Source organism: Rhinolophus ferrumequinum, chromosome 6, assembly GCF_004115265.2.
Source record: "Rhinolophus ferrumequinum isolate MPI-CBG mRhiFer1 chromosome 6, mRhiFer1_v1.p, whole genome shotgun sequence".
Classification (NCBI taxonomy): domain Eukaryota; kingdom Metazoa; phylum Chordata; class Mammalia; order Chiroptera; family Rhinolophidae; genus Rhinolophus; species Rhinolophus ferrumequinum.
Window position 1 is genome coordinate 33087750 of NC_046289.1, and position 22890 is coordinate 33110639.

A 22890-nucleotide genomic window follows, 5' to 3' on the forward strand; every position below is an offset into this window, starting at 1 on the left:
AACAGTAAAAATACATTACAGATAAGTGACTGGTTGGGAGTGGCTCTCACACTGTGGAATGTATTTAATTCAGTGGACTCACATCAAAGAATTTTTACGATAACTGTCACAACATGAAGGAATCACTATGGAGATTTAATCAAGTTTTTATAAAGATGTGTGCTGGTCGAGCTTGCCATGATTATTAACTAACTTCAGTGACAGCAATCAGGTCACAAATAGAGGACGTGGGCCAGGGGTGGGGTAGCATGAGGTGGGGAAGTAGTATACAAGGAACAGGATCGAGAACAGGAAAAGATCCTCCTTTTTTGTGCAGGGTCTTTGTTCAGAGGTTAAAACTTGGCTATCTTTATTACCATAAACTCAACAATTCTAATATATTTATGCTTCTCAATATGACTTGAAATTCTTATGTAGATTTTAGGCTTACTAAAAGAAGTACCCTGAAAGGCACTCATCCTTTCTTCTACTTCTAAATAAATAAATAGCCCATCCACCTGCAACCTGTGGCTTCTCTGGGGTGTGTGTGTGTGTATATGTGTGTGTGTGTGTGTGTGTGTTCCATAAACTTTCAAATAGAAAAGAAAAGCATAACCACTTACTCTTGAACTCAAGAATAGAGCACAAATGGAAGAAATGCATTTATTTGTAAAAAAAAAAAAAAAAAAAAAAAAAAAGAAGAAGAAGAAGAAGAAGAAGAAGAAAAGGAAAAAATAAGAATTACCTGGACAACACATTTTATTACCACCACATACAATACTGTCCAAGGCACTTAAATAATATACAAGGTTGTTTTCTGACTACTGGGAAGAGACCAAATGGCTCTTTTTTTTATCTCAGATGTGTTCTTCCATGTAATTTTAAGTTTCTACTAACACATACGTGAAAGTCTCTGTAATGTATAGGGGTTAGTTGCTCCTGGATTGCTCAAATAACTACACTTAATCAAACCTTTGTCTGGATATACAGAGAAAAATGTTGTTTGCTTGGAAATACCTTACACTTGGGCACTGATGTCTCATATAAGTCAATGGATTGTAGGGGATTTCACAATCACTGGTTTGCAAAATTGATTAAAAAAGATAAAATACCAACAACGACAAAAAGAAAACACCAGCTCCTACTACATAGAGAAGGAATTATCTTCCCGGCGTGTTCTACCTTCTCTTCACATAACAAATCCATGGAGAAGCAAGGGGCACATCTACTGCTGTTCTATGGGTAGAGAAATTATCTTTGACTCTGAGATTTATACTTGGGATGTTGGATAACGCCTACACAGAGTGAGTTCTGTCATGTGTTCTCATGATTCTGCTACCTAAAAACCATTCCGGGGTCAATTTTAGTGAAGAAAATTTTCCAGAAAGATTGGGAATATCTTCCAGGTACTGAAGCAAACTTTGTGTTGAAAATAATCTGCTGAGAGAAATGCCTTTAGGTGAGACCTCTGGAATCGAGGGACATAAAGCCACTGCAGAACGTTCATGATCCTCCCTCCCCTCCTTAACAAAAGCACCCATATTTCACCAGAAATAAAATTTTATTAGTAACGTGTCAAATATGTTTTAAAATACAGTTACCTTTCTTCTTCCTCTCAGTTTAAAAAACAATCTGATAAAAACTCTAAATCAGGAACCAAATATTTTTACATGTTAAAAAGACATATTTTAGATTATGTAACAGATACACATTTTCCCAAATAAATGTTGTAGAACACCATCTGCTTGATATCTGAGTGCGTTTGCACAGAACTAAACTGCTGCTTTCCTCCCTTCGTTAATGGTTTATGACAAATTTATGACACTGTATTTCACAATAGCTATACCAACACTTTATGACCAAAGGAGAGCCTGACAAAAATCACTTGGCATGCTCAAATAAGACAATTTCTGCAACGTTCTCATTTACCCCAATCCTCCACCCTTTACTCGGACGGTGACAACTCAAGGGAAACAGGGTGGTCCATGGCAAGGGGTGGGTCTCTCAGAGAATAAAGCTCAAGAAAAAGTTCAGAACAAGAAGTTCAAGATCCAGGTGCCGTTGTTCAGCTCAGTTTTACCAAATTCTTCAGTCCATGCATCCACCTCTACGTCTGAATTTAATATAGAATGTTTTCATGAGATTTTTCTCAGATTTGGCCAAGAAAGAAATTGCCAACTTCTTGTGAATTATGAACAAATTTTGTGTTTGCCCTAACATTACAAAGTGGTTCTGCCTTGTCTGGGTATAATCAAGGAACAAAAGGCAAGAAGAGAAATTTACCATGTGTCATTTCCTAACTGATAATAATGGTACACAACGTCCATGTTCCTTTTTTGCACTTGATGCAGACAAAATCTATAAGAGAAATCATTTTCTATGTACTTTGCTATATAAAATATTATAATATTTGCGGCCAATTTGGAAAACCAGTTTACAATATTTACTTTTCACCTTGCATTTCTTCAAAGAAAAAACTTTCCAAATATACACTCAGGCCTATACTCAGTATGAATATAGGCCTGAGTGTATATTTTGATTCTCAAACTGATGTAGAGTCTCACTACTCTAAATAGGGTCAGTCGACTGGCAACATCTACATCACCAAGAAGACTTGAGAAATGCAGACTCTCGGGCCCCATCCCAGACCTACTAAAAAGAATCTATATTTTAACAAAATCTCCAGTGACTTACATGCACAAGAAGATTTGAGAAGTGCTAATGTAGAGGAAAGTTTTTTTACCCACCCAACTATAAATAATCCTTGGGAACAGATAGAACTACTTTAATGGGGAAATTTTATCCAAAATGTTCAACCATGAATGAAACAACAACTTTTAGACATGATCCACTTATAAAGAAACAAAGAACCTGAAACATGTCACATGCTGATGCATGGTAATGAAGTTTGAGAATGGGAAAATGTAAGTTAAAATTCCATATATTACATAAATATTCATAAACTGCTTGAATTAATTATACACAATCTTGTATTGTTTCCAAGCTAAAGTATTTTCTTTAGCAAAACATATACAATGGATAACTAACACATTGAACTCTAGAAACATGAAGATGACCTTGATAGGCAATTATTTAATGACCAAGCACAATAGTTTTACAAAGCATTGTATAGAGAAACTGACAAATTGTAGTTTGATACACTCTGGAAACACTTTCCCAAAGAAGTTCAATCAGTACTGCAAATTGTTGCTTTCTTCCACAGATATTTGAGTAAATCAGTATCAACGCTGGGGGAAAAGGGAGAGAATGAAGAACTAGAACCACACCTCCACGTCCAGTGGACTGCAAAGACTGGATGTTTGGCTGTGATTGATTCAGAGAGGAAGCCAGTGGTAGAGAAGGAGGTGGGCTCCAGTAGCTGCTGTTAAGATATCCCAAGGTTCTTTAAAGCAATCACCAGCACAAGGCAAATTAAAAACCGCTGCCCTTCTAACCTCGAACATACTATATACAGTTCTCAGGCTATGATTTCCCAGTCCTGATTCTCTGTCAAATTTCTCCTTGACATTAATATTAACCTGATTTCCCCTGTAAAAGAACATGAAAACTACGGAGGTCAGGGCAGGAGGAATTGGTCTGTATTTGCATTTGTCTCTTCAGCTCCCCTATGACCTCTTGTTTCTCAGGGATGAGCTAAGGTCAGCCACGCTTCTCGTCTTCAACAGTGGTTTTCTATTATCCTTCCAAGTATAAAATACACTGCAAAGCAGAATGTACACTCCTTCTGCTCTGAGATCTGGGTCAGTAGGCCCTCCCTTCTCCCTGTGCATCTTCTTAGCCACATGGGCATCTTGGAGACATATGTTTGACAACCATCCCATAGTTTGGAAAAGAGAAATGCAGGTGCAACTCCCAATAAAGAGTTCTTACCTTTTAAACCAAAGCCAAACATCTCTGAGTCCCTCCCTCATCAGTGAACTGCTTAAGCAAAGAGACTGTGCATTACTCACTCTGTATCCCCAGCTCAGGCACAGTGCCTGGTTCATAGAAGTTGCTCAACTAATCATGGGAAATTGCACTATTTCCAAGTCCTCTAGTACTGAATTTATTCAATCTAGGGATGTACATTGAAATCTTATCATGTGTTTGAGCTCATCCATGTATACACGGGCTTGCCAATTACTCTCCCCCTCAACGTAATTAATTTCTAATTTTCCTTTTCTCATCTACTCAGGAGCTCAATTTTAGGGATATTTCATAATAACACCAAATATCCAATAATACATATACTGAATAGAATCTAATCTAATACATCACTGACAAATGAAAGAAACGATCAATACATTGAGGACATCAGGTTCTAGAAGTACAGCAGGTATAAGAAAGCAAAATTGAGTATAGCAAACAAGCAACTCCCCCCAACACACACACACACATGAAACAACTGTCTTGTTCATTTACTAACCCTGTTTCTTATTTCTCTGCCCTCTTTTTAATCTTCCTCATCTCTTCATTTTTCCTCTACTCTCTTTTTAAAATTTTCTTCTTCCTTAATAGGCCTTCAGGCTGTTTCGGCACCACAAGAGTGATCAACATTACTAAAGGCACTCAGATATCCCATCCGATCTTTCTTACTCTAAGGGTGGCTCTTGTCACCACAGAAAGGATGTCCAGGTCAAAAAAGTTGTAACTGGTCTCCCACAGTTTGCCTCTCTCATAATAGAGCATGCATGGTGGGGTCAGCAGAGCAGGCCTATATAGGGTCTCCCTCTACATCAGTTTGCCATGGTAAAATGACAGAAATCTTACGGGTTTACTCAGACAAGCTACACAGTTTAAATACAAATTATTGTTTTTCTAAAAGTCAAGATAACATTTGTCCACTCTTTATCTATGAATTGTTTATTGGAAGAGAAATTAGATGTTCTGAAAGATATTTTTTAAATAACGTGTTTTGAAATCAACACATTTTTTTAAAGCATATTCACAAATACTGCTGGTTTCTAAGACAGTTTCTTCTCTACATATGAATGTATAGATCAGAGAGTTGGGTTAACAAAGTCACCAAACAAAACAGACTTTATGTCTCTTACTGGTTCATTGCCTAAGAGTTCTTGCTTTGTTTAAGATTTCCGATATACAACAAATATTACAATTTCACACTTTCTTGGTTATTTTTTCCACTCCTTCTCTTTTCTATTCCAAAGTATTTGTGTTTCTCTCCTCAAACAATTTTAATACGTGACCTTTTTTAACTCACTTCTATTAACGCTGGTGTGTTTTTCTTATAGACACTGTCCTAAACCAAGCCAAATGTTCTTTTCAGTAAAAAAATTTTTAACTATTAGAGAGCTAATTCTAATTTTTAGTTACATAACAGTATAATTATCCTATCATGTTTGGAATCTATTCAATTAATATCACCAGTGTTTAAGAAATTTTAAAAGAAGCGTTCTGAGAAATAAGATATTTTATAAGCAGTAAAATTAAGTTTTCAACTTTGGTGCCAAATTTTTGCCCTTAATTTTTAAATATTTAGATTTGTATTTCAAAGCTATCTATCTCACTATTCATACTAAACTGCCTTTAAAAATTAGCCTCAATTGTAATTTTTTAGTTTGTTCTAAAGCATTTTTTCCTAATTTTGATTGAGCAATTAAATATAAACCTGATTATCAATTATTATGTACGTGGTGTTCAACAATGCATGCTAATTAGAGTACCAATATTCTTTATATCCAAAGCATCCATGTTAATCACCCTTGTGATTCATTAGAGGGAGCAAGTAGTGAATCAAAACTAAAAACAAAATTCACTTGAAGAGAAAAAGGCCTTCTTGGTTACAAGATGGCTTCCAACTAGGAAAGATACAATGTTGACAAATCACCATATTTAAATTTGCCAAAACATATGATCACTAAAGGCTTGTAATGTCTTTGTTTAAAGCAGTGTTCTTGATTATCATTCTCATGTATAAAGTGCTCTGAAAGCACATGAGTAATAAAATCATTCCAAAATCTTTTAACAATGTTCTCCTATGTCCTGTGAAATCCTTGTTTTAGATTCCTATCTTCATTATCATAGTCTCTCTAATACTCATCTTTGGGTCTTTGGTATTTTCTTGAATATACCTTTGGCACCTAGTTTTCCCAATCTGTTTTATCAGTTAGTGACAATTCTTTAAAAGATATGTTCCATGGGACATAACTCCAGACATTGAAATCGAACATCTCACTCAAACCTCAAAGAACATTATGAACCACTTCAAACAATTTCAGGACTCTGTCCAACTTATTAAATAATTATCTTTCAAGTTGCAAAATATAGGGACTTATCTAAAGGTCACTACCAAAGTCATTCTGAAACATTTTGTCAAATAGTGAATGGTCGACTATTATACAAAAATCAGTGCAAAGTTTCATCCAGGCAGCTTTAAATGCACTCTAAGATGAAGAAATAACATCACGTAGAGTTTCTGCCATTCTTGCCAATTTTTGCAGATAAGATTTTTAAAAATTATCAACCCTATTAAAAAACAAATTTTACCTGCCTACCCTTTTCCTGAGCTTCACAGCCTATAAAAAATGACATCATAAATAAAATTTAAACTCTTAACTAAAGACCCACCACAAATTTTAACCATCTTAGAACTTAGAGATAAGCCCATCCACAGGCTATTTCATTAAATTTCACTTTTAAAGAGAAAAATCTATCAAGCGAGAAAAAAAAAAAAAGTAAGATGGATCAGGTTGGGAGTAGTCTGGTTGTTACATTCAACAGCTAAGTTGCAGTATGTTTGCCCCATCTTGAATTTCCACCAATGGTCAAAGGAGAATGGTGTCAAACAATGATTTGGCACAATGCTTGACAAGCCAAAGCTTTTCAGAAAGAACCTATTCCTCTCCTCATCATTTACAGAAAATTACCGTAAATTTGTTCCACCCTCAATCCTCAGGGACAAGATTTTATGGGTTTAATCTGTTACTTTTTGTTACTTTCCACTATAAGTGGCAGAATTTGGAAATAGGGAGCTTGAAATGTTTAAATCTGTGTAAGATATTGATGTACGTCTCTTCCACATACCTTATCTTAAAAAAAAATTTTTTTTTGTTTCTTTGCTTCTAAAGCACTTACTCGCCACTTTATAATATGTGGACACATTTCCAATTTGACTTGATAATGCAAAGGACTGCTGAGTAATAACCAGGGTTCTCTCCAATCAGTTCAGCATGCATCTCATCTTTGATCTCAAGTGCACTGGTCAATAGTGCCTTATGTTAACATCTTCACTATAAACAGTTCAGGCATTTAGAAACAAAGTATCAATGGACTTAACAGTTACTTTAATTCATTTTATAAATAAGCAACTGAGAATTTTGCTCCATGTGGCTGCTAGTGTAGCCCATTCCATAAATGGCATTCTCCGAAGCATAAGGCACAATATGATACGAATGCAGCTCTTTGTAATAGAGAGACTGAGAACAGCATTCCTGTACCATAAACTTCAGCCGTTTTCTTGTATCAGAATAAGTAGTCTTATAACACGGAGCTTCTTTAAAGTATTCATAGCTCTCTCTCTCCGTCTCTAGATGGATCTTCCTCAGCAAATTGTTAATTAACACAGACCTTCTCAAGTAGGTTTCTGGGTCTTCAAGAAACCTGAGCTTCTCCAGGGACAGTTTGAGAATGCAAGTCCTGTCCTCAGGTAATATCAGGTGCTGGAAAGCAAACATATCATTAAATCTACTTTTTGGAAAAATGAAAACCAGAGCCATTTGCTATTGACAAGACTTATAAAAATGAAAGAATAATAACAATAAACCCTTACTTTTGGAAAATACCCATGGTAATCTTGATGTAAATCTTCTTCTTCTGCATATTTTCTCTTAAAGTAGGCTACTTTCGACGTTGTTAATGTATATGTTAATACTTTTGTCGGATAAGCTAAACAAAATAAAATATTGGAGAAAAGTCAGATTGTACAGCAAAGAGTATTTTATAAGTTCTGCTTGTAAAAAGAAACGTGTGACTCCAGAAATTAATATTCTCTCTTCATTCACTAAGCAACCTGGTGAAGTAGTCAGTGACAATTGTCCCGGACTGAAAAACTTGTTTGCAGGCAAATGCCATTCAGATCCAAAATAGATGTTACAGAATTATATTTATTTCCTTATGCATCCCCTAAGAAATAAAATACCAATTCTCTACTCAATTTCATGCCACTTAATGTCAAAACATACCCAAATTTGATGTTGAATCACAAAATGTAAGGAAAAGACATAAGTTATTTTTCATCATTCTTTTAAGCAGCCTAATTTACAGAGGGATCTTAATGTTGCTGGATTAGTCAAGCTGGTGCAAAATGGTTGGTGACCCAATTACACTTTAAGGAAATAATTGTGTGTTTTTATAGACAAACCCTATGATATGGTCATGGTATAACAATTCTCATAACACATGGCTTACTGGGGGGTTAACTACCGGTAAGTGAAAAGGTTTAAATAATATCCTGACTAGCAAACTTGAACTTGACCTAATAGATGAAAATGAAACTCTTTGTTCTCTCTTTTAAAATACTGTTGCTATTGAGGATTCTGACTTGTTTAAGGAAGGACAGTGTTGTGAAAGCAGATTTTCAGAAAAGAAATGCTTTGGTTTAAAGGGAGTTCCTAGTGTGCACGCTAGATGGTGATCATATCACAGAAAAGAGGCAAGTTCAACCTTAAAAGCCAAAGACAAGGCGCTTCCTAGTGAAAGCATTGAATTTAGAATACAAATTGAGTCCTGTTCAGGACTCATTCAACCTCAGAGGGCCAGACCAGAAAAAAGTCCATGTTTAAACATCATCTATTTTACCTTTAATCCACACACTCAAACATTTCCAGGTGTTAAAAGCATTTGATTCACAAAGTGAGTAGTTTATTAATATGTTGGTTAAATAAATTTAGGCTTAAGAAACCTGATGGTTTTCCTCTAACATCTTAAAATCATAAATATTAAAAATGTGTTCTTCAAGAACCTGCTTTTTCTAGTTTTCCCTCCAACTCAGTGGCATCTGTATAATGAATGCTTCCTGCAGCTTTTTGTAGCTGGATGGTTTTCCTAAACCAGTAGGAAAAGCTACAAAAATCACCCCTAAAGCATTCCAAATTTTCACTGTACCACTGTGGTTTTAAACATGCTTTGTAAGGACAAAAAAAAAAAAAAAAAAAAAAACATGCTTTGTAAGGACAAAAAAAACTGCAAACCATTCATGTATCTGACCTAAGAAGAGACGGATATGTAAGGATCACTCACAGTCAAAGCAAAGATAATAATTCTTACTATGTGTATATGTACAATGTTTGGATTCAAGTAACAAACCTCAGTTTATATGGAGTTTTCAAAGATTTCAAAAGGTTAGAACAAAAGGAGAACAAAATGATTATATTGGAAACAGAGGAAACATCACCAAATCCAGTTTTCTCAGGGGCTGTTTTTCAGCAAACTCTATTTCTTAAGTATATTTTAAATAGATTTATTCCCATTATTAGGTGAAGCTTTGGGTTATTCCACGACGACAATTAATTATTGTGACTGACTTCCTTTTAAACTGTTTAACTAGTCGATGCCACAGTGGTTCTCAAATGTTAGTGAGCATCAGAACTATTAAAACCAACTTGCTGCGTTCCATCCCTGGAGTTTCTGATTCAGTAGGCCTGGGGTAGGAGCAGAGAATTCATATTTGTAACAAATTCCCAGGTGATGCTGATGCTGCAGGTCTGGGGATCATATTTTTAGGGCCTCGTGTTAAAGTATCAGGCAAGCTTGGTAGTAACACTACAACAGCAAGTTGAAAAACAGAACAGTTAGCCAATCAGCTGATTGCCTTACCATCAGAATGCCAAGAAATCGGCATTCTTGATTGATTTTTGTTGTTGTTGCTGTTGCAATGTTGGCTACATTGGCTTAGATGCTTTCGCATCACAAACAAAGCCAGACTGCATTTTAACTAAATAGCAAAGAATGATTGTCACTTTTCAACATAAATTCCTGGGCTCACATTAAGAAGTATCAATGGGTGTCATTAGCATTACAGCTGGGTAAGTCGTTGATTTTTTTTTTTTAATGAGGTCCAACGAATTACTACAGTGTAGTAAAGGGTAAAGAAAAACTTGGAAATGAGAAGTGACTTAACCATAAGCAAAACATTATTTTCATGTATATGTATATGCCTCTGTGTGTGTGCGTGTGTGTCTTCTTTAGATGTTTGCTCATTTTGTTTTCCAAAGTAATGCAATGTTGACAGAATTTATGACCAATTAAAAAAACCTTGAATCTTTGAATGAATGATACAAGGGAAGGCAGGTGGCAGCTCAGAGAACAAACTGTCAAATAAAGCAAGGGATGCTCTGGGGAAGATATGTTTTACTTAAGAGATCAAGGCCAAAAAATTATACTAAATGTCTCCAAGGTTCATAAAGATTCTGTCTGGCCGTATTCAAGAAGTCAGCCTAAGATTATGAATGTATCAGACCCTGAATATACAGAGCAGATTCTCAGAGGACTGGATTTGTGTCTCAGCTCCACGGGCAACACACTTAGCCACTTAGTTTATTGCTCTTAAAAAACACCCCCATGGGTTGTTGAAATGCTGAAAAGCTTTCACAGCTGGTATCAGTTTGACAATTACCTCCTTGCAGGCAGTTTAGCTATTTGCAATGTTTTCAGCATCAAATTTTGGAGGATGCTTTTAGCCACTTTGAAGCTAAAATATATAGCAAACATAAGTTCCGACATCTGTTTTCTTGGCTGAACCGAACTCAAAAATTCAGACCTGGAAACTATTTATTGATCACCTAGTTCAGCCTCCAAAGATGAGGAAACTGTGGCTTAGAGGGGCTCAATGATTTACTGTCTAGTGTGTGCTGAGAGTGTGGGTTTTGGAGTCTGAATTCCAGCTCTGCTGCTTCTTAGTTGTGTGACCTTGAGAAAAATTACATCAACTCTTTACAAATCTCATTTGTAAAGTGGGCATAGAAATAATACTGGCTCATAGGACCACTAAAATAATTCACGGAAAATGACTGGCACTGTACCTAGTATGTAGTAAGCACTCAATAATTTCTAGCTCTCATTAGTGCCAATGGGACAGATCTATCCCACAGAAGCAACTCTCAGACTGGCCTCCTAGCTCTGACTCTAAGATTTTCCCTCCACTGTGCCTCCTCGAGATACTAGATTATAATTAGAGAGTTAAAAGACTGCAAAGGAATATTTCAAACATTCACATTTAAAAATATAGTGCAGGTACTATACAGGCTCCTAGTAAATATTTATGGACTTATTGCCACTGTTCATACATTTCAGGTGAAGAAAATGTAAGTTGTTTCTGAAACATCCAGACAGTCATTTGGAGAGTTAGAGTTACTCCAAATATCCAAAGAAGTTTGCCTGTTATGATCCAGTAAACATGTATAAATATATATAAATCTATTTAAAAAGGCAAACTCAACCCAGCCTGTTATTCAAATAGAGCTGATGAAATAGACAAGAAAAAGTAAAATGACTTTGTCTTCATAGTCAGTATCCTAAACTCTGAGAACAGCATATAAATTATAAAACTGAATTAGGCTGAGCCTAAATTTATCTCTGAAAGGTGCAATGGCTAGTGCTGGCTTCAATATTCAAATTGTTTTTAATTCTATAACCTTTGGGTGCATAAAATATCTGTGCTAGCCTCAGTGTGTTTCAAAGTGTAAAACTTCAACCAACAACAAATTCAGAGTCACAGGACAGAATGACCATCCCTGTCACTAGACTTCTGGCAATACAATTGATACGCATTTCTTTAAATAAATGTTTAAAATGGAATTACAAACATTGCTCAAATGCTCTTCCTTATTGTTCTGCTTCTGCCTCCAGACAACTGAAACCCTATTATTGTACAAGCGATTTCATTTGGTACGCGGCCCAGGGGCAGTACATTAAGGAAAGATCATCAGCAAATTAATTTACAAACACTTTGAGACAACAGACAATAATAAAAGAAAACTCCTGCCACAGTAATCCATTCTTTATCCAAGACTGTGAAAAGCCTGAGAGATGATAAAGTGATGAGAGCAATGCATCTTAATTTTGGTAAGGTTTTCATTTTCTTCCCCACAACGTTAATCAATACACTGCAAAACCAGAGTTGAGACCACCCTATTTGATGTGTGCATCCATAGCCACAGACAAAAGAAGAGTCTGATCAATGCGGAAAACAAGGTGAGTTTTAATCTCAGATCAACAACTGACTCGTGTTATAGACAAATCACGGCCCCGGCTTCCAGTCTCTCTCACTGATTTCCCTTTATTTGGTGTTAGCCTGGCATCAGCCTTAAAAAGTATGTGTCCCTACCTATCTAAATAATGCTTTGCTGGTGGCAAAGCTACCAGACATCCTTTTTGAAAGGCCATGACCACTTTTGTTTAGAAAACTATCCCATCTGTCACTGTTAGCCACGTTCTGCAAGCTTGTTGCATGGCTTAAAATATGGACGTCAGCATGACATTCTAGTTCTGTCCCACAGCACGAGTTCAATTCCCAGCTCTACAATTTATTTACATACTGACTTTGGGCAAAGTATTTAACCTCTAAGAGCCTGAGTTTCCTCATCAATGAAATATCAAACTCATTGAGTTGAATGCAAATTAAATCAGACGACATTTTAAAAGTACATGCTCAGTGCCTGTCAAATATACACATATTTTCTTCTCAATAAATGGTAGGTATTATTATTGCAGTGATTTCATTTTTGAAATCATACACAAGTCCTACTCAGCAGCACTGTTACCTCTAGGACATTTGTCCTCCCTTCAGTGTTAAGCACAGGTTGCCTGAAACATTCCTGAGTACTTTCAAGAAGGTAGACTGGTACAACATTCAAGGCTGTAAAGCTATGCCCTCTGTAGACCTCCAGTTTTGTTGATAGTTAGCAACAGTCCATCAATCTTCTCCCTCCTAAGCCTTTGCCTGGCACCTTTCTGGGAAATATGCTCCATGGGGCAGAACTCAGCAGCAGATTTTAGCTTCAAATCAATGGAGCAATTTGTTTCTTCAAATTTATCCTCTACCCCGAGTACAAAATTGACTCTACTGGCAGTTTAAGATTACCGACAAGTTGCAGCTGCTGGAAGACTTTCTTAGGAACTTTCAGGGATACTGACAGCCAATTACTTAGAAGGTTTCTCAAGACCCCAGCAGCATTGTCTGGGACCAGAGTCCATGTCCCTTGGGATAGTCTCAAGCACAGGCATGGAATATTAAATAACATGCCACCAGTTCCACAAGCCCAGCTTGTTCCACTGGTGATGGCCTTTGGACCAAAGAGAACACCAGTAAATGGGATATGACCAGCCATGTAATCATGAAGTTACTTTAGATGTTACACCAAAGCCTAACTTTTGCCACGATCTGGTCCCACTAGTGATAGAAAACAAGTACAGTAGTTTTTGTGGGTAAACTTTGTGATTCACCCTCCCTCAGAAGTGCATTCCTCGGTTTGAAGATGATGCTTTCTTTCACTCCACCTTTCACTTTAGAAAGTGGGAATGAATCAAAAAGAAAATTAGCAGAGCAATCACATGGCTAGATATAGGTTCCAAGAAATATCTTACAAACAATGTCTAGGGAGATGCTATAACTTCCTAGATACCCAGGTCTGTTGCTCAGAGAGGAAGGTTGGAATCCCTAACATAGGGGATAGCAGTGGTATTTTGAAAAGTACCTGATCTATGTCACCCACATCGGCTTCCACTTTGATACCACCATCAGGTTTAGGTACATCACCAAGAAGGCTTGTAAAAAAAATATATATAGATGCACACACACACACACACACACACACAGACAAGGAAGTTTGCGAACTTTACACCGTGTACTTACACAGTGTGTCCATATACACCGAGGATGCCAAAAAAGCATATACGCATTTTAAGAAAGGAAAAAAACTGTATTAAAATGGTAATACTCGATATATACCGATAACAAAGATGAATAGAAATTATGTTTGACTTCTGCAATTACAAGAGGTGCTCAAAGCAGTTACTATCAGCATAATTTTAATACAGTTTTTTCCTTTCTTAAAATGTGTATACATTTTTTTGGCACCCTCTGTATGTATATAAATTTTATATATAATATATATAACACAATATTATATATCACTTTAACTATATATACACACATATATATGTATATATGTGTATATATACACACACACATATATATTTATATTTATATTTATATATATATATATATATATATATATATATATATATATATATATATATATATAAGCTGTAGCTAACCATTAACAACTTTACTCACAAGAATACATGAGAATTTGCTCTGGGGTTGGGTGATACTCTGCCCTCACTCACATGGTACCTGATTTGTGTCACCATTTGGAATTACTCTAGTGGTAAGATGTTCTTCATTCACAGAGTACCTGTCTTCTAAGGAGCTTTACATAGGGGCTACTATGAAATTGCATTTTGTTCAAGCTCAAGCACTCCACCCATTAACAGGTGGTCTATCCTTCACATATATGTAGAGAAACTGAGCCATAAAGCAGTAAAACAAGTTACATATGGGGACAGAGTTGAGATTCTAGGCTCTTGAATCTTGATTATTTTTGCAATATCCCCAGTTTTTCTTCACATTTCTACCCCCTGCTCCCCTTTGATATGCATTTTTATAATAATCCCTATTCTAACACACCACTGTAGAGAAGATGTTCCAGCTTCAAACCTGTCCCTTCTCCCTTTCTAAGCATCATTAATATTTAGAAGACACTTGTAGCTCTACTTACACAGACTTTTTGTTGCACTTTACATTCAACAATTTATAATATGAAAAAAGTTTTTTAATGTTCTAAAAATAAAGGCATATTACAATACTGAACATCACACAAGCCAACCCTTAGTGCTTTTCATTAATATTCTCCTACCACTCACACTGAGAATTACTGCAGTAAACTAGATGGCTCTGTTATTGGCCTGTTTGTATAAATTTAATCAGAAAAAAATAAATTGTGTTAGACTGAAAAAGGGAAACATTAAAGTAATGAATTGACACTATTTAGACCGACAAGAGATGAAAAATAAGGCGTAGGGATGTAGGAACTTCATCAAAATCAGCTTCTCCCAAACCTGAAGGTATACTTCTTTCTCAGTTTTAGTGCTTAAGGATTATGGTCAATTTACTCCTCTGCTTCTGAAATCATTATTTTATTTTAGCTTTTTCTGGGTTCCTAAAGCATATTGCTTTGTTAAATACAGCAATCTGAACTGGTCATGCCTTGGCATTAGAGCTATTGCTGGGAAGTCAGTGTTTTGACAGCTAACGCCAGCTGGCATGAGTCCTCAGTGGAGAGCCCAGATGTGGAGGCAAGATGCCTCAGCATCTTGATATTTCTCCACGTTTCAAAGCATCTCCTAAATCCCATGAAAGTAACATGACATAAAATTGAACACAGAATGTTCATAAACACCTATAAACTTCCAACTAGAGTATATAAAGAAAAACTGAAATTAGGAGTTGGTTTCAGTTTACGCTGCCTGATCTCAGCTTTATCTAAGTCTTATAGACCTAAGTACACCCACCCCCTTTCTAACCCCTATTAAATTCAAGCACAGTGGGCATTCCCATTGACAAAAATGACGAGGTCCTTCACTACAAATCGGTGGATTTTTTTTTTCACATTCTAATTTAAGATCCACCAATGTCTCTAGGAATTAATGCTTATATTATAATGATACCATTGGATTTATTTTACTTATTTAAAGCTAGGTATGATGATAACATTTTCTGGTGAATAATTTTAAACAGATCTGGTCATCAAAAGTGCACAACACATATTCTACACATTATACATTCAAGATAGAATCAAAACAAAAATTTAAGAACCTCTTTCACTTGACCTTTTTTGATTGTGACAGTGATCTCCATGAAAGGGCAGACTGAGTCACAGAATTAAAGGGCACTGAATGATTATAAACTTCTATACATATTACATAAGAAATAAGATGTGTGTAAATTACTAATGCATATATATGAACCAATACTTGTGGCTGCTTTATTCCAACTTTCCCAAGATTGATAGAATGCCTACAACTCTATATACATCTCATGGCAGATGACCGTAAATTTCATTGGTCTCCTTGGATTTGTCTCTTACCATAAAATATAGTAATTATGATGGAGGAAGGAAAAGGGATGGGCAATGCTAATGGCTAATTGAAGCCAACATTTTTGATGGTTCAAATGGTCATCTTTAATGCTTAAAATTACTAAACTACAGATATTTCAATGGCTATGGGGACCAGTACTTTTCAAGTTTCATGATATTCATAAACATTATACTAATATAACTAATGTAATATTATATACCAACTATATTTAAATAAATGAAAAAACAGTGTACAACAACCAGACCAGAATAAATTTTCAAATAGGTTTCTGAAAACAATTGTTCAATTATTTATTTTTATAAAGGGAAGTAAGGTAAGGGAAGAAATACAGCATATTTTCATGAATTTGATTGTAATTTGCTAGGCTGGTTAGTAACAGGAACTGCACATGGCTAGCTCAGTACATGTGAAAGTTACACAATGCTGGAGGGCTGAATAATCATTAAAAGACTCTATTCAGTCTTGAAAATTGAGTTTAAATGCTTAACACTCACGAGTTTCTATCATCATGACCTTAATGCAAATTAAATTTAAAACATCACCACAATCTTTTTTTGCAACTTGGAGAGTTCTCTTCACATCCTTCATTCAGACATGCATCAGCGTGCTCATATGGCTTCTGCTTGATCTGTTCCCCGAGCCAGGCTATCTAATTTGGCCCATCCTATTCACATGGGTCTAAGAGAGGAAAATCTGCCAGCCCACAAATGGGCTTCCGACAGAAAACCTCTATTGACTTCTGCCCAGCAACCATCTATATAAACAACCATTTATATTGATCTTATAAGTTATGGTAATATCACATTAGCATTTATTTCTCTGGATACATATTTAAACAGTAATTTCTTTTAAGCTAGTGATTACCTGGTAATGCTGAATCAATCTGAAAACTGTATTTCTAGGACAGCTTCAGAAAATCTGGTGAGAGTTCCCCTTTGCACAGTGAGCATTTCTCACAGCCTCAAGCTCATGAATGGTTACCTGAGATTTTGGAAAAAGGAGACAGACAAATAACATGGGAAGAGTCAGGACTGCACTGACCTGAACTGGTTAACAAGTCAGGAGAAAGCATGTAGTAGGAGGACACTAAAATGTTTGGGGTGGGGTTGATCTAGACCAGAGAGATCAATAGATAAGCCTCAAAAACACAATTAATTTAATCTCCAGATTTAATTTCAAACATGAGGAATCTTAACTATCCTAAGAAATTTGGAAATAACTGAATAACTGATCTCACCCATTATTTACTGGGAGATTATTTGGGGGAGATCAGTAGGTTGATTTTTTTAAAAATCAGAGTCTGAGATACTTAATTTGTTTTTAAATGCCAGGTTTTGTATAATTAGAGGAAATATTCTAAGTAACAATGTAGCAGTTAACTCAAAACAGACTAACTCTGGATGGAATACACACTATTTCTCACAAGATTTGAAAGAGCCAAACGGTACTTTTCTTTAAAGGGCCATGGTTAACTGCACCTTTTCTACATAGATGTACGCTTACAGATCTCATCATCTTCTATATTTAGAGAGATGAGCTTTCCAAAGGAAGACAAGCAGCCAATGAGGAGGTTCCCATCAAAAGAGAGGTGAGTTACTATGGTTACTTTTCAGGAGGTTGAGTAACAGTGAATGACTGTTCCCAGCCAAATGGACCCTTTCCAGAGCAGGACCTAAAAACATTGTTGCTCTCCATAAGTGTTGATTCAATTAGTCCGGACTGCACTATGTCATTTTAGCCTTAATCATAGGCTTTCTATGGGTGCTTGCTGCTTCCAGCTCTCCGGGCGCACATAGACAGTGAAGTCAAAGGAAAAACATGGACTGAAAAGTTCCGAGGACAAACCTAACAGTGACGGGCAGGGAAATCCTTAAGAAACAATTCCAAGATTTGGGGGAGCCCACCCGCTGGCCGCTTTTCAATGGCTGGGGGCGGGGTAGGATCCTGTAACAGTCCCTACTCTCACCTTCAATGAAAGGAGTCATTTCTAAGCCTCAGAGGAAGGCACCTGGCTGGAGGAGTCCAAACCTACCTTGCGAGCTGGGTCCACTCGCCAGGAGATGGGCGCATGCACTTGTTTCGTAAAGGCACGGGGTTCGGTTCTCCCTCCTGCTTTTTCAGTGCTGTCACTCTCCAGACTGGTGCTGACAGCGACAGCGGCGGTGGCGCGACAGTGGCAGCAGCAGCAACTGCAGCTCGCGGGCAGCCCTGGCTCCTGCAGGTCCTTCCCTCCCGTCTCTGAAGTGCCTCTAGCTCCGGGTTCGGAACGTGAGGCGGGCGCGCAGCTGTTCTCGTCTCGCATTGGACCGGAGGGAGCAGATGTTACCCGGTTGCTAGGAGCGTTGCTAGGAGGCAATGATGCCCCTCCAACAGCTCGGGAGCAACTTTACTGTAGGTCAGGTAACACTGGCAGGGGCTGCTAGGAGCAAGGTTTGAGAGTAGGGATGAAGAAGGGCAGCAAACAAAGTCCCAAACAGGGAGAGTCCTGTGCTCACCTAAGCTGGGTCCAGGAAAGCCGGCAGGGGCCCCTGGGGGTGGATTAGCACCTCAGCTCTCCGCACCAGGTTTCTTTTGGCCGATTCCCGTGGGCCAGGGCAGGTGACGGGGGCTAAGCCTCCAGTAGCACCGTCACTAGCAGGAGGCCCTAACTGGGTGTTACGAGGGGGCGGGGGGGGGGGTTGGGGCGCAGAGTGGAGCAGCACTCTCAGCGGCTGAGGAAGCAGCGGGACTTCGTCAGCGCTTCTTAGACACCCAGGCTTACACTGGGAAACTGCCTGGGGCAGGACCCTGGCAAGGGGCAGAGATAGAAGGTTGTGGGTGTGACCTGGGGTGAGGCGTGTGGAATGAAGAGCATAAATCTTCTCCCTTCTGGGACTCTCCTCCCCAGAAAGTTCCTGTTTGTGCCTGCAGGTTTGAGCAGTTGATAGATTTTGAAGAGGGAAATACTAAGTAATCCACGAAAATCAAACCAGAGTCTAATTCCTTTAAACAGTGTCTATGGCTGACTACCGGCGCAATGCCAAAGATTTCAGGAAAAAATGTCCCTTGGGGGGTCTAAAATATTTCCTTTATACAGTTAGAAAGTCTTCGTTTTGATCCAGTGACTAATTAAAGCCTTAGGCGAATATGCAAACTTCTTTAAAGTAACAATACACAAAAGAAGTTTGTCACAAAGGAAACTGGAGAAGGTGTGTATGTTTCAGTCATTTACATTTTAGTATAAATTCATCCAAAAAATTATATCATCTCTGATATCTTATTCAAGCTGTATTTTTAATTTTTACCATTGGTTTTTTGTTGTTGTTGTTCAATTGACTTGCTATTCCTATGCAGGAAGTATAATGAGAACATCAAAATGGGCAAATTTGGGTAGCCAGTGAGCCAAATTAAGGACAGGAAAATGACAGACCTAGCAGAGAACTTTTTCCCAAAGCTACCCTCAGAGGGGGAGTCTCATCGAAGAAGGAGATGCACCACTTCCCTGGTTCCCTATAGGCTCAGGCAAGGGCCTGGAAGGAAGAGAGCACAGCTGGGAAACAATCACAATGAAAAGTTGCTGTCTTTGGAGCCAGGACCCACCTTCTGTGCAGTGTCACGTTGACTCCTGCAATGGTAGACATTCTGCAAGGCTGAAGGGGCGACCCAAAGTGGCCCCATAAATCTCAGTGTTCCTGCTCCTTCAAGCACCCAGTACGAACTTAACACTTGTGACAAAACTTAAGAGTTAACAATGTGTTAGCCCTAAGGCTCTCCCTTTTGCTCTTCAAGGTCCAGTCCCTCTGGACTTTATTCAGTTTCCTTGAATGGGGGAGGTTCTCACTTGTCTCGGGTATTTTGTGTACGCTGTTTCTTCTTCCGTAACGCTCCTCCTTTTCACCTGGCTTACTCCTACTCAGCCTCCAAGTCTCAGCTTAAATACGACTTCCTCAGAGTGACTTTTTCCCTTACAGCCTCCCACTGAGTATTACAGATTGGCCTTCTAATTACATTCCCCAATCATTCTACTGATCCCATTTCATAACATTCACCACACCAGGTGTTAAGCTCTCTCCACCTCGTGGAACACTCTGTCCCCAGCACCCAGCTCACAGTGCCTGGTACATCAGAGGTAATCAAAAGCACTTGTGAATGGACAGAGCCACCCTGCCCGGCCCACATCCCTGTTTACATTTAGCTGTGTAGCTCTCAGTTAGTGAACTTATACAAGCTACGAGGGCAGCCACTAGTTACTGTTCTTTTAGTTAATCAAGTAGAGGGAAACGCCTATTATACAGAAAATTGTTTTCTGCTCTTAATGAGACATTGTGTTGATACAACAATGCATTTTCCTTTTCAAAGCATCTCATAAAGGTCACTACCCGGATTTTAATGACATTGGGAAATAAACTGAAAGTTCTTTATATATCTTCCTAATTCTCTTCTGCGTCCTCCAAAGTAGATGTGAGTCCTCTGAGCTGAACTATTTCATCTTTCCTTAAAACACTCCTCTACCTCAGGTGAAAAGCAGCCTCCATCATCACATGCTACATCTCTATGGATAAAAAAAAATGGGGGGAGAAGCTAGTGAACTTGACCAATATGGGTAGCACTTCTAGTCTACTTTATCAGTATAGACCAGGACATATTCTTTTCTGTTGCTATAACTCACCAAATAATTGTCAAATCCCCTCTTGATCTGGGACCACCTCAAGAAAAATAACAGATGTTGGAAGACATGAAGGAAATGTCAAGGTAATCTCAAGATTAAAGTTGCTTGATGGAAAAGTTGAAAATAGAACACAGGTATAAGAGTTTAACCTTTACTGGACTATTTTATGTCTGCAGATTTAATTTTATAAATTCTTCAATTCTCCTGGCAAGTAATTATAACAAATCTTTCACTAAACAATTTTGGATTTTAAAATTAAATATTAAAATGCCATACAAGCCACCTTAGACTTCATCTAAATTCTAATCTTCTCACCGCTGAATCTCATCCCTTCTCAAGGTAACCACAGATGTAATGCTAATCCTCTCCTACTCCTTATCTGTTTGCTGAAAAGAATGAGATGTTTTATTATGTAGTAGAATACATATTAAAATTCATCAGCACTCCGAATTTTCAGCCAATCTTCCTCTTGAGCTATAGTCTCTGAATTTCCTTGGAGAAATCCTAGGGAAACTATACAGAGAGACTGAAGTTTACAAGACATACAATGTGATTTGATTCATCAATAAAATGTTACTTGGGATAGTTAAGTTTTTTTAAAAAAAATTACTACCTAAAGATTTCAAGAACCAGAGTCATAGATGCCTGTGTCAATTATTTGAACATTTTAAGGATGGGTAAGTCTTTGTTGAAGGAATGTCAGAAGGTAACAATCATTTGTCAAGTTTTAGGTTCTGTGGATGATTTACTCTAAGATTAATATACTGAAAAAATCTGTCTCCTCTGCAATATTCTGCTTTTGCTCATAATTTTATGTTATTTGCTTTGGTGTTTTTAATATGTCATATATGTATTTACTAGTGCACCATACACATGTAGAAAAATGTTCAACCTTGCTCAGGTTATCAGTCCAGAAATGTGAAGTCAAATGAAGTCAACCTTATCTCCCTCCACCGGTGCTGAAACACTCTAAGAAGACTAGGGTGAACTAGGAGAATCCTTAATCAGCCTTTTATGAGTATGTTCTAGAGCCACCATGGGTTAGGAAGAACGTAAGCAACAATATGCCTGCAGTTAGCAAGCTTTCCTTAAATAATCACCACTACCACAGCATTTGAAATCATTTTTTAGAAAAAGAAAAATATATTTGTGGTAGATACTGGCCAGCATAGTCTCACCAAACTGATTCATTTTCCTGTACACACAAAATACAATTCCCAGCCTTCTTAAATATAGGTGGAGCATGTAACTAGTTCTGGCTAGTGGAGTTCAGAGAGCAGTGGAGATTGACAACTCTGGCCCCTTAAACGTACATTTGATTCTCCTACCTTTTCTTCCTCCTCTATTTTCAGGGCAAAATATTCCTTCAGATTCCTTAAGGACTCTGAGATGGCCCTCAATCCCCGAGATGCTGCTAAGAAAGAAGCTGCATGGACAAACATCTTAGATTAGTGAGAAATAAACCATTCTTATGCTAACTCACTGACATTTAGGATTGCTTATTATAATAGGTAGCATTAATTAACTAATGCAGTGTGCAAAAATGGTTAAAAACAAAACAGATTTTTCCTGAAACATCTATAGAATTTTATTTTCTATTTTCTTTTTTTGTTTTGGGGTCATCAGCCATGCTTTTACTACTCTGGGGGGTGTCTGATCATAATTGCCCTGCTCCTTCTACTTCTAGATTGTTGCATCTGAGCCTCGTAAACTTACTAAAACTGGGTCTACGTAGCGAGGAGAGGACTCTGGACAATAACCTCTCTGATGAGCCATTACCTACACATTGTACAAGAATACCTACGTTTTGCCTTCTCAGAAAACTTCAGATGCAATTTAGTTATTTCAGGTGATCTTTACATCAATGTACCTCCTGACTTACCTTCTATTCTTAATTTAAATTCAACACTTGAAACTAGCATCTGAATTGATATACATTGATTTGTATACGTGTTCCACATAAAGCCTATAGCATCCTGAAACCAAAATAAATTACGTGGATCATAAATGTAATGCTTGTAGTTCTAATATATATGTCTGCAGTTGGTACGGTTTTGGAGTTAATGGTTTTTGTATATACTAAA

General features: G+C 37.5%; 1 long non-coding RNA gene across 1 annotated transcript; it reads right to left on the reverse strand.

Moving 5' to 3' along the window:
* Window positions 1-2526: 2526 nt before the first annotated feature.
* Window positions 2527-18392, reverse strand: LOC117022793 (uncharacterized). The gene is made up of 4 exons (XR_004423121.1): window positions 18191-18392; window positions 17023-17139; window positions 7769-7884; window positions 2527-7658 (listed from the first exon to the last, which is right to left on the reverse strand). It is a non-coding gene; the product is annotated as an uncharacterized LOC117022793 (long non-coding RNA).
* Window positions 18393-22890: the final 4498 nt, after the last annotated feature.